The sequence below is a fragment of the Chiloscyllium punctatum genome, chromosome 31 (genome assembly GCF_047496795.1).
Source record: "Chiloscyllium punctatum isolate Juve2018m chromosome 31, sChiPun1.3, whole genome shotgun sequence".
NCBI classification, from domain to species: Eukaryota; Metazoa; Chordata; class Chondrichthyes; order Orectolobiformes; family Hemiscylliidae; genus Chiloscyllium; species Chiloscyllium punctatum.
Genome location: NC_092769.1, coordinates 63,691,585 through 63,704,377, shown reverse-complemented (window position 1 = coordinate 63,704,377; position 12,793 = coordinate 63,691,585).

Sequence of the window (12,793 nt, the reverse complement as noted above, 5' to 3'; positions counted from 1 at the left end):
CTGGACTGGATACATTATAATGGTGACTGGACTGGATACATTATAATGGTGACTGGACTGGATGTGTTATAATGGTGACTGGACTGGATACATTATAATGGTGACTGGACTGGATACATTATAATGGTGACTGGACTGGATGTGTTATAATGGTGACCGGACTGGATAAGTTATAATGGTGACTGGACTGGATATGTTATAATGGTGACCGGACTGGATACATTATAATGGTGACTGGACTGGATACATTATAATGGTGACCGGACTGGATACATTATAATGGTGACTGGACTGGATATGTTATAATGGTGACCGGACTGGATAAGTTATAATGGTGACCGGACTGGATACATTATATTGATGACCAACTGGATGTGTTATAATGGTGACCAGACTGGATACGTTATAATGGTGACTGGACTGGATGCATTATATTGATGACCAACTGGATGTGATATAATGGTGATCAGACTGGATACATTATAATGGTGACAGGACTGGATAAGTTATAATGGTGACCGGACTGGATAAGTTATAATGGTGACTGGACTGGATGCATTATAATAAGGTAAAAACAATGACTGCAGATGCTGAAAACCAAATACTGGATTAGTGGTGCTGGAAGAGCACAGCAGTTCAGGCAGCATCCAACGAGCAGAGAAATCGACGTTTCGGGCAAAAGCCCTTCATCAGGATTATAATGGTGACCGGACTGGATACATTATAATGGTGACCGGACTGGATACATTATAATGGTGACTGGACTGGATACGTTATAATGGTGACCGGACTGGATACATTATAATGGTGACTGGACTGGATACATTATAATGGTGACCGGACTGGATACATTATAATGGTGACTGGACTGGATACGTTATAATGGTGACCGGACTGGATACATTATAATGGTGACCAGACTGGATGCGTTATAATGGTGACCGGACTGGATACATTATAATGGTGACTGGACTGGATGCATTATAATGGTGACTGGACTGGATACATTATAATGGTGACCGGACTGGATACATTATAATGGTGACCGGACTGGATACATTATAATGGTGACTGGACTGGATGTGTTATAATGGTGACTGGACTGGATGTGTTATAATGGTGACTGGACTAGATGTGTTATAATGGTGACTGGACTGGATGCATTATATTGATGACCGGACTGGATGTGTTATAATGGTGACTGGACTGGATGTGTTATAATGGTGACTGGACTGGATGTGTTATAATGGTGACTAGACTGGATGCTTTATAATGGTGACTGGACTGGATGCTTTAAAATGGTGACCGGACTGGATGTGTTATAATGGTGACCGGACTGGATATGTTATAATGGTGACCGGACTGGATGTGTTATAATGGTGACTGGACTGGATGCTTTATAATGGTGACTGGACTGGATGCTTTATAATGGTGACTGGACTGGATACGTTATAATGGTGACTGGACTGGATGTGTTATAATGGTGACCGGACTGGATACGTTATAATGGTGACCGGACTGGATGTGTTATAATGGTGACTGGACTGGATGTGTTATAATGGTGACTGGACTGGATGTGTTATAATGGTGACTGGACTGGATACATTATAATGGTGACTGGACTGGATGTGATATAATGGTGATCAGACTGGATATGTTATAATGGTGACTGGACTGGATGTGTTATAATGGTGACCGGACTGGATGCTTTATAATGGTGACCGGACTGGATGTGTTATAATGGTGACTGGACTGGATGTGTTATAATGGTGACTGGACTGGATGTGTTATAATGGTGACTAGACTGGATGCTTTATAATGGTGACTGGACTGGATGCTTTAAAATGGTGACCGGACTGGATGTGTTATAATGGTGACCGGACTGGATATGTTATAATGGTGACCGGACTGGATGTGTTATAATGGTGACTGGACTGGATGCTTTATAATGGTGACTGGACTGGATGCTTTATAATGGTGACTGGACTGGATACGTTATAATGGTGACTGGACTGGATGTGTTATAATGGTGACCGGACTGGATACGTTATAATGGTGACTGGACTGGATGCTTTATAATGGTGACTGGACTGGATGTGTTATAATGGTGACCGGACTGGATACGTTATAATGGTGACTGGACTGGATGCTTTATAATGGTGACTGGACTGGATGTGTTATAATGGTGACCAAACTGGATATGTTATAATGGTGACTGGACTGGATGCTTTATAATGGTGACTGGACTGGATGCTTTATAATGGTGACCGGACTGGATGTGTTATAATGGTGACCGGACTGGATGCATTATAATGGTCACTGGACTTGATGCTTTATAATGATCACCAGACTGGATGCATTATATTGATGACTGGACTTGATGCTTTATAATGGTGACCGGATTGGATGCTTTATAATGGTGACTGGACTGGATGAGTTATAATGGTGACCGGACTGGGTGCTTTATAATAGTGACCAGACTGGATGCGTTATAATGGTCACCAGACTGGATGCCCTCTGAATGTGAATCTAACTCAACCAGGACATCCCGAGTGTGAATCCGACTAGAATGGAATCATTCTGATTATATGTCTGACCAAACCTAACTCATTCTGAGTGCGAGACTTACTGGACCAGAAATATTCTGAGTGTGATTTGACCAGTGTGGAATGATTCTGAGTGTGAATCTGGCTGAAGCAGAATTCTTCTGTTTGTGAATCTGACTAAACCGGAATCATTGGGCACGTGAATCTCCCATGAGCATAACGATTAAGAAGATGGATCTAAATACACTGGCATTATTCTGAGGGTGAATCTCACTGCATCAGAACCATTTGAGCAGAGGCTTTGAAAGGCTTGTGGTTTTAAATAACCCTTTTGGACTAAAATCCAGTGTCATGTGTTTTTTGACTTTATCCTCTTTTAGGAATGGAGACCAAGATTGCATGCAATGCACCAGGTGTGGTCTCACTTGTTTGCTTTTGTATTCTTTACAAAATACATAACATCCTAGGATATTATTAGTATTGATAAAGTGCCCCCTGTTCGAGGAATGAAGTCGGTGCAGAAGCCCCTCCAACCTGCTCAGCCACTCATGAGGACAATGGGTGATCTGTTTGTTCCAAATTCCATCTTCCTGCCACCCCAATAATATTTGATTCCGGTGTCTAACAAGAACTTATCTACCTCCACCTTAAAAGAAATTCAATGGTCCCACTGCCTTCCAAGACAGTTGCAAAAGAACCATCATTTTTCCTTATCTTTGTTCTAAAAGAATGAGCCCTAATTATAATAATGTGCCCCCTAGTTCCAGACTGACCCACAAGGGGAAATCTCTTTCCCTCATTCACCTGATCAAGCCCATTCAGGATCTTATACACTTCAATCAAGTTTCCCCTCACTCTTTGAACTTTCAGTGAAACAAGCCCGGTTTGTCTATACATCCCTCATTTAAAAAAACACCCTGCTTATTCCAGGAATCAATTTAGTAAACCATCTGTGAAACACCCCTAATGTATTTACAGAGAAGAGAAGGAAGCTTAAAGTACATTAAAACAGATTATAGATTATCAGAAGCGATTATTCTAATGCGATCGAGATCACTTTTGACTAGTCTTGAAGGACCCGTTCCAGTTTCAATTCCTTGGCTTTGCACTTTTTCCAAGTTTAACAAAAACCAGAGATCTGAATTTCTTTCTCCCCTCTCACCTGAAACTAGACTCAAGTTGACTGACCCCGTTTTGACTGGAGTTTGGAGACTGACCTTATCTAGGTCCTTCAGAATATTGAACTCAGGTCAGATCAGGTAAATGTTAGCAGTTTACTCCACAGACAATGCACCATGGAACCTGAAGGCATCTGGAGTACTGAACATTTCCATTCACAGGGAGAATGGATCTGGAAAAGGGGAAGACAGCGGTCAGTTAAGTCTGTCACTTATTCATAAAGTGGTCAAACATCTCTCTGGCGCTTGAACTTCATTCTAGTGATGCATCAGTTTTTAAATTTTCATTCTGGTTCACAAATCAACCCTCTCTAACTTTGAACGCTTCTCCACTGCCATAACCCTTTGAAGAATTTTAATTCTGCTTTCAAGCGTCTGTGATTTTGTTCATCTCGCTAAGACTAATAGAACCTTCTGCTCTTCAAACCCTTTGTTGCAGGTTACAGAGGGACATGGATAAGCTGAAGAGCTGGGCTGGGAGGTGGCAAATGGAGTTTAATGCGGAAAAGTGTGAGGTGATTCACTTTGGAAGGAGCAACAGGAATAAAGAATCCTGGGCAAATGGTAAGATTCTTGGTTGTGTAGATGGACAGAGAGATCTCGGTGTCCATGTACATAGATCCCTGAAAGTTGCCACCCAGGTTGCTAGGGTGTTAAGAAGGCATATGGTGTGTTAGCTTTTATTGGTAGAGGGATTGAGTTTTGGAGCCATGAGGTCATGCTGCAGCTGTACAAAACTCTAGTGCGACTGTATTTGGAGTATTGCGTGCAGTTCTGGTTGCCACATTATAGGAAGGATGTGGAGCTTTGGAAAGGGTGCAGAGGAGATTTACTAGGATGTTGCCTGGTCTGGAGGGAAAGACTGAGGGACTTGAGGCTGTTTTCATTATTAAGCCGTCTCTTAACCTTCTTCTCTCTAGAGACATACAAGATGATCAGAGGGTTAGATAGGATGGACAGTGAGAGCCTTTTTCCTTGGATGGTGATGACTAGCATAAGGGGACATAGTCTTAAATTGAGGGGTGATAGATACAGGACAGATGTCAGAGGTAGTTTCTTTACTCAGAGAGCATTAGGGGTGTGGAACACACTGCCTGCAACAGTAGTAGACTCATTAAGTTTAAGGACATTTAAATGGTCATTGAATAGACATATGGGTGAAAATGGAATAGGGTAGGTTCAATGTGCTTCAGATTGGTTTCACAGGTCGGCACAACATTGAGGGCTGAAGGGCCTGTACTGTGCCGTAATGTTCTATGTTCTAAATTATGGAATTCCTACTCAAAATATCTGGGAATGCAACAAGACCTTGATAATATTCTTCACTGTCCAATGCACCACCAATCTTGGTGCCATCTGTAATCGTACTAACCATACCTCCAAAATTCTCACCCAAGTCATTTATACAAATGACGAATAATAGTGGCGCTAGCACCATGCCCAGTGACACACCATTGATCACGGGCATCCAGTTTGAAAACAATCCTCTGCCACCACTCTCTGTCTTCTACAGTTAAGCTAACTTTGTATCCAATTCGCTAGCTCTCTGTGGATCCCATGAGATTGAATCTTACTCAACGACTTAGCAGGCAGCCTTGCTAAAATCCATCAAGACAATGTCTAGCAAAGTGCCTCACCTACCTTCTTGGTCAGTGCCTCAAAAAACTCAATCAAATTTGTGAGACACGATTTCCCAAGCACAAAGCCAAGCTGACCATCTGAATGAATCCTTGCCTTTCCAAATACTTGTAGATCCCATCTCTCAGAATTCCCCTCACACGACGTACCCACCGCAGATGTTAGCCTCACAGCTTTGTAGCTCCCAGGTATTTCCCTGCGGTCTTTCATAAATAGTGGCACAATGTCAGCCACTCTCCAATCTTTGGGCACATCACTCATGGTTGTCAATGATCTTTTCTATAGACACTGCAATTTCCTCCCCAGTCTCCCACAAAGCCCTCGGATATACTTCATCAGGTCCTGGGGATTTATCGATCTTAATGCATTTTGAATGGTGGAATTTTAACTCAATCCAACAATCGTGTTTGAATAAATTGTGTTTTGCTTAATGTCGAACAAGTGGACCAATTGAATTGCATCTGAAACACAGCACCTCAATTTTAGCTTGGAAATAAGGGAAAGGTAGAGTTGAGGCTACCTTCTTGATATACTTTGAGGGGGTCTGGTGTGGTCCATAATAAATTGGAAGCTCTTGTTGGGATCAATATCTCTAATTCCAAGTTAGGTTTAGGATTACTAGTGAATGGTAATGTTGACGTCTTGTGTTTCGGTTGGTTTAAACAGGGTGTGCTTTGTCTCGTGATAGCTCGTTCAGTCACTATGAATTCCCTCGGGGTGGAAGAGGTCACGTAGGGAGCTTTCCAGGTAGTGAGAAAGGCAAGCCTTTAGAATTGATAGACCAGCTGGAACTGGGGGGTTGCCTTTGACAATGCGAAAAGGGATGGTAATTAGAGTCATAGAGATGTACAGCATGGAAACAGACCCTTCGGTCCAACCCGTCCATGCTGACCAGATATCCTTACCCAATCTACTCCCAGCTGCCAGCATCTGGCCCATATCCCTCCAAACTCTTCCTATTCATATACCCAACCAGATGCCTTTTAGCTGTTCTAATTGTACCAGCCTCCACCACTTCCTCTGGCAGCTCATTCTATACATGTACCACCCTCTGAGTGAAAAGTTGCCCCTTAGGTCTCGTTTATATCTTTCCCCTCTCACCCTAAACCTATGCCCTCTAGTTCTGGACTCCCCCACCTCAGGGAAAAGACCTTGTCTATTTATCCTATCCATACCCCTCATGATTTTATAAACCTCTATAATGTCACCCCTCAGCCTCCAATGGTCCAGGAAAAACAGCCCCAGCCTGTTCAAACTTTCCCTATAGCTCAAATCCTCCGACCCTGGCAACATCCTTGAAAGGGTTCAGAAAAGATTTACAAGTTTCACAACATCTTTCCGATAGGAAGGAAACCAGAATTGCACACAATATTCCAACAGTGGCCTAACCAATGTCCTGCACAGCCGCAACATGACCTCCCAACTCCTGTACTCAATGCTCTGACCAATAAAGGAAAACATACCAAACGCCTTCTTCGCTATCCTATCTACCTGTCACTCTACTTTCAAGGAGCTATGAACCTGCACTCCAAGGTCTCTTTGTTCAGCAACACTCCCGAGGACCTTACCTTGGGATAAGTATAAGTCCTGCTCTGATTTGCTTTTCCAAAATGCAGCACCTCACATTTATCTAAATCAAACTCCACCTGCCACTTCTCAGCCCATTGGCCCATCTGGTCCAGATCCTGTTGTAATCTGAGGTAATCCTCTTCGCTGTCCACTACACCTCCAATTTTGGTGTCATCTGCAAACTTACTAACTGTACCTCTTATGCTCGCATCCAAATCATTTATATAAATGACAAAAAGTAGAGGACCCAGCACTGATCCTTGTCGCACTCCACTGGTCACAGGCCTCCAGTCTGAAAAACAACCCTCCACCACCACCCTCTGTCTTCTACCTTTGAGCCAGTTCTGTATCCAAATGGCTAGTTCTCCCTGTATTCCATGAGATCCAACCTTGCTAATCAGTCTCCCATGGGGAACCTTGTCGAATGCCTTGCTGAGGTCCATATAGATCACATCTATTGCTCTACCCATATCAATCCTCTTTGTTACTTCTTCAAAAACTCAATCAAGTTTGTGAGACATGATTTCCCATGCACAAAGTCATGATGACTATCCCTAATCAGTCCTTGCCTTTCCAAATACATGTACATCCTGTCCCTCAGGATTCCCTCCAACAACTTGCCCACCACTGACATCAGGCTCACTGGTCCACAGTTTCCTGGCTTGTCCTTACCACCCTTCTTAAACAGTGGCACCACGTTAGCCAACCTCCAGTTTTCCGGCACCTCACCTGTGACTATCAATGATACAAATGTTTTAGCAAGAGGCCCAGCAATCACTTCTCTAGCTTCCCACAGAGTTCTAGGGTACACCTGATCATGTCATAGAGATGTACAGCATGGAAACAGACCTTTCGGTCCAACCCGTCCATGCCAACCGGATATCCCAACCCAATCTAGTCCCACCTGCCAGCACCTGGCCCATATCTCACCAAATCCTTCCTATTCATATACCCATCCAAATGCCTCTTAAATGTTGCAATTATACCAGCCGCCACCACTTCCTCTGGCAGCTCATTCCATACACGTACCACCCTCTGAGTGAAAAAGCTGCCCCTTAGGTCTCTTTTATATCTTTCCCCTCTCACCCTAAACCTAGGCCCTCCAGTTCTGGACTCCCTGACAACAGGGAAAAGACTTTGTCTATTTATCCTTTTCGTGGAAATTAAATTGACTCGACTCAAATGCTTGCAAGAGCAAAGAAAAGGTTTTATTACAGGCCTTTGGAAAGGGACCCTCTACACTTGACAAAATGTCTTATGCAAGGGGTCCCGAGTATCATTCATCCGTTTCCTTTATATCATACTTCGCTAAGCCTTATCTCACCTCAAGGACATTCACCTTGGGAACAGTTCAAGCCCTTTTCCACATAAGGAGTTGTTTTTCCATTCCTTTAGTGTTGAAAAAACTGCTACTGCCCTTGTGTTTTCCCCTGACTCTGCCGAATTAGATTGTTTGCAAAACTTGCAAGGACAGGCTGTCTGTTCACAGAATTCAGCAAAGTCAGGCTGTCTGCAGTAAATTGACTTAGGAAGGTATTCTTTTACAGATTTCACAATAAACGTTAATTTTGTTAATTTTCCATTACAAGCCTATCCTTACTCCTCATAATTTTGTAAACCTCTGTAAGGTCAGCCCTCAGCCTCCGACGCTCCAGGGAAAAACAGCCCCAGCCTGTTCAGCCTCTCCCTTTAGCTCAAATCCTCCAACCCTGGCAACATCCTTGTAAATCTTTGCTGAACCCTAGGTCGTGGGATTTATCCAACTGTATGCATTTCAAGACATCCAGCACTTCCTCCTCTGTAATGTGGACATTTTTCAAGGTGTCACCATCTACTTCCCTACATTCTATATCTCCCATATCTTTTTCGTTACAATACTTTGATGTTTATGATTGCCAGCAATGTCACTGGAATCTCTGGCAATGGCAAATAAAGCAGTTTGAATTAGAGGAAAAATGAAGAAAAAAGAAAACAAAACAGTTTGAATTATGATTGAAAGCAGAGGGAAAGCAGAAAGAGAGAAGAAAGGGAGAAAGAGAGAGAGAATGTGAACTTCAGAAGTTAGCAATTGGGGAGGAAATTCGATGTGGAAGGGTGGAGGCAGAGGTAGAGGTGGGCTTAGTGAGAAGGATAGTGATCATCGCAGCCAAAGCCCATCGCAGCCAAAGGCCCGGTGGGGATCTGTTTAAATGAAAAAGGCTTCTATATCCTTCTCCTCAAGCTTCAGCAACACTTGAACTTATTTAATTTGTTTAGCCACTTTCTCAAATGAAAAGCCAGTGACTATACGGATATGATTGATTCAAACAAAGTTGGCAGGTCGAGGTAGTGAGATACTTGCATCACTGTCAGAGGAGATATCTAGGGAATTTGAGGTGGTGAGGCAAGCCATTGGAACTAATGCACATGAACTAGTGTGTATAAACTAATGCCCGAAATCTATAGACAATGTTTCAGGAATCAAAGGAGTTTGAAAGGATCAAATCATGTTCTCATACACCTATCAAAGTTACTTTAAGAGCATCATACATTTGATCTACTTTCAGAGAGACGAATATTTTGGAGGAGGTTAAAACTTGATACCCTGAAATAGTGAGAACTCATGTGGACAACCAGATCGTGAAAACTGCAAAATTAGGAGAGGGTTAATGATTATGAATTGGCTGACAGATCTGAGTTTTACTTCCAACATCAATTTCAGTCTGCCAGGGATAGAAATTGAGGAAAAGAGAAATCCTCAGATCCTCAGGAGATCTCATTGAAGTCGAGAGTATGGTGCTGGAAAAGCACAGCAGGTCAGGCAGCATCCGAGGAGCAGGAGAATCGATGTTTAGAGCATAAGCCTTTCATCAGGAAGCTTTTCATCAGGATTGATTCCTGATGAAGGGCTTAAGCCCGAAATGTTGATTCTCCTGCTCCTGGGATGCTGCCTGACCAGCTCTGCTTTTCCAGAACCGCGCTCTCGACTCTGATCTCCAGCATCTGCAGTCCTCACTTTCCCCTATATCTCATTGAAGACAATAAAGGTAGTTTACCACAGGGTAAAAAGGAAACCCATGAGAGAAGTGAAAAAAACAGCTCGGGTGTTTTCATTGCAATAAAGTAGGCCACATGAAATCGGAGTGTTGGTGGGTTAGAAAAAGCACTGGGAAGATGGATGGGGGAGAACAGGAAATGCCGGTGAGCTTTGTTGAAGTGGTAAAGGAAAGGATGGGGAAACTACAAAGCTGCAAAAGTATGTACAACCTGGTCAGGTTTGGGGGAGAAGAAATCGCCAGATCTCTTCAAAGAATGGGGCGGCACGATGGCTCAGTGGTTAGCACTGCTGCCTCACAGCGCCAGGGACCTGGGCTCAATGCCCACCTCAGGCAACTGTATGTGTGGACTTTGCACATTTTTCCTGTGTCTGCGTGGGTTTCTTCCCACAGTTCAAAGCTGTGCATGTCAGGTGAACTGGCCAGGCTAAGTTGTCCATGGTGTTGGGCGCATTAGTCAAGGGTATATATAGGGCAGGGGAACGGAGCTGGGTGGGTTGCTCTTCGGAGGGTTGGTGTGGACTTGTTGGGCCGAAGGGCCTGTTTCCAAACTGTAGGGAATCTAATTTACTTTGTGAGTAAGATTTATTCATGTATGCCCAGAGGAATAGGTAAAGATATTGTAATTTTAAACGATGGATAGGATAACTAGGCAAGGTTTTTTTCCCTGGGATCAGGGAGTCCAGAACTAGAGGGCATAGGTTTAGGGTGAGAGGGGAAAGATATAAAAGAGACCTAAGGTGCAAGCATTTCACCCAGAGGGTGGTACGGGTATGAAATAAGCTATCAGAGGAAGTGATGGAGGCTGGTACAATTGTAACATTTAAGAGGCATTTGGATGGGTATATGAATAGGAAGGGTTTGGAGGGATATGGGCTGGGTGCTGGCAGGTGGGACTAGATTGGGTTGGGATATCTGGTCGGCATGGAAGGGTTGGACCGAGGGGTCTGTTTCTATGCTGTACATCTCTATGACTCTAAGTCAATCTTAGATGGTGAGAGATGAAAAGATAGGTAATTCAGAAGTTGTAACACCAGAAGAAGTGGTGGTAGGAGTAACAGAGAAACTCTCGGTTCCAGAAGTACAGTTTATCCTTGGTAATGATATGGCTGGATCAGAGATGGGTTGAAACGTCAGTGGAGAGTCAGGCAACTGGAGGTATTATAGAAAGTATATGCTGGGGTTTTTCCTGACTGTGTGGTAACGAGGTCGCAAAGCCACAGGTTGAAGGAGAAATCAAAGAATAAATGTAGTCTCTGATAGGGAAGTTGAAGTATATGAATTCACCTGTACCTCCACACACATCATCTATTGCATCCGCTGCACTCGATGTGGCCTCCTCTATATTGAGGAGACAGGCCGCCTACTTGCGGAACGTTTCAGAGAACACCTCTGGGACACCCGGACCAACCAACCCAACCGCCCCGTGGCTCAACCCTTCAACTCCCCCTCCCACTCCACCGAGGACATGCAGGTCCTTGGACTCCTCCATCGCCAGACCATAGCAACACGACAGCTGGAGGAAGAGCGCCTCATCTTCCGCCAAGGAACCCTCCAACCACAAGGGATGAATGCAGATTTCTCCAGTTTCCTCATTTCCCCTTCCCCCACCTTGTCTCAGTCCCAACCCTCGAACTCAGCACCACTTTCCTAACCTGCAATCTTCTTCCTGACCTCTCCGCCCCCACCCCCACTCCAGCCTATCACCCTCACCTTAACCACCTTCCACCTATCGCATTTCCAACTCCCCTCCCCCAAGTCCCTCCTCCCTACCTTTTATCTTAGCCTGCTTGGCCCACTTTCCTCATTCCTGAAGAAGGGCTCATGCCCGAAACGTCGATTCTCCTGTTCCTTGGATGCTGCCTGACCTGCTGCACTTTTCTAGCAACACATTTTCAGCTCTGATCTCCAGGATCTGCAGTCCTCACTTTCTCCAAGTTGAAGTATAACTATGTTTGATAAAATTATTGCGAGAGAAAAAAAGAACAGACGAAGGACAAAGAGAAGGATATTTTTCGTTCAGTGAATACAACCGAAAGATGAAAAACTACAGCAACTGTATCAATAGTATACACAGAAGAAGAATTTGAGTGTATCCCAGAATGTTACGATCTGAGAAACAAAATCTTGATGATGAACTTCTGCCCATTCCTCATCCAACAGAAAATGTGATGGTCTCCATTTCCTCAAGTTGCATTAATGGTGGGTTACAGAAAGGAGATGCTGAGGGTACAACATGAATGATCATTAGAAGATCATTTGGGAGAAAAAAAAACTCAGGCCAAAATACAAAAAGCTTTTATAACCACCTGGGCTGCGTGCAGATGCGGTTGAATTTTGCCAGACATATAATATGTGTCAGGGTAATTGGAAAACCCCAGGGGGTGATAAAACCAAGACCTTTAATACTGATTCCAGCATTTGAGGAACCTTTTACAAGGGTCTTAATTGATTGGACAAAACCCCTCCCTAAACCAAAAAAAGTGGGACTCAGATTTCGTTGACCATGATGGATGTGTCCAATAGCTTTTCAGAGGCCATTTCACTATGCAGAGTGACAGCTAAAAGCATTGTAGAAGAGTTACTCAATTTTTTTTTTATCAGATACAGACTATGCACAGAGATGCAATCAGATCAAGGGTCAAATTTTACATCAACATTATTCAAGGAAATTGTGGATACCCTGGGAGTAAAAAAATTCAATCCACTGCACACCATCTAGAATTACAGGAAGCATTAGAATGGCGACATCAAACATTATAACATTATAAGTCTCAACATGATCTTTAATCAAGATTTGTCCAGACGTTTGGGATAAAGGAATTCA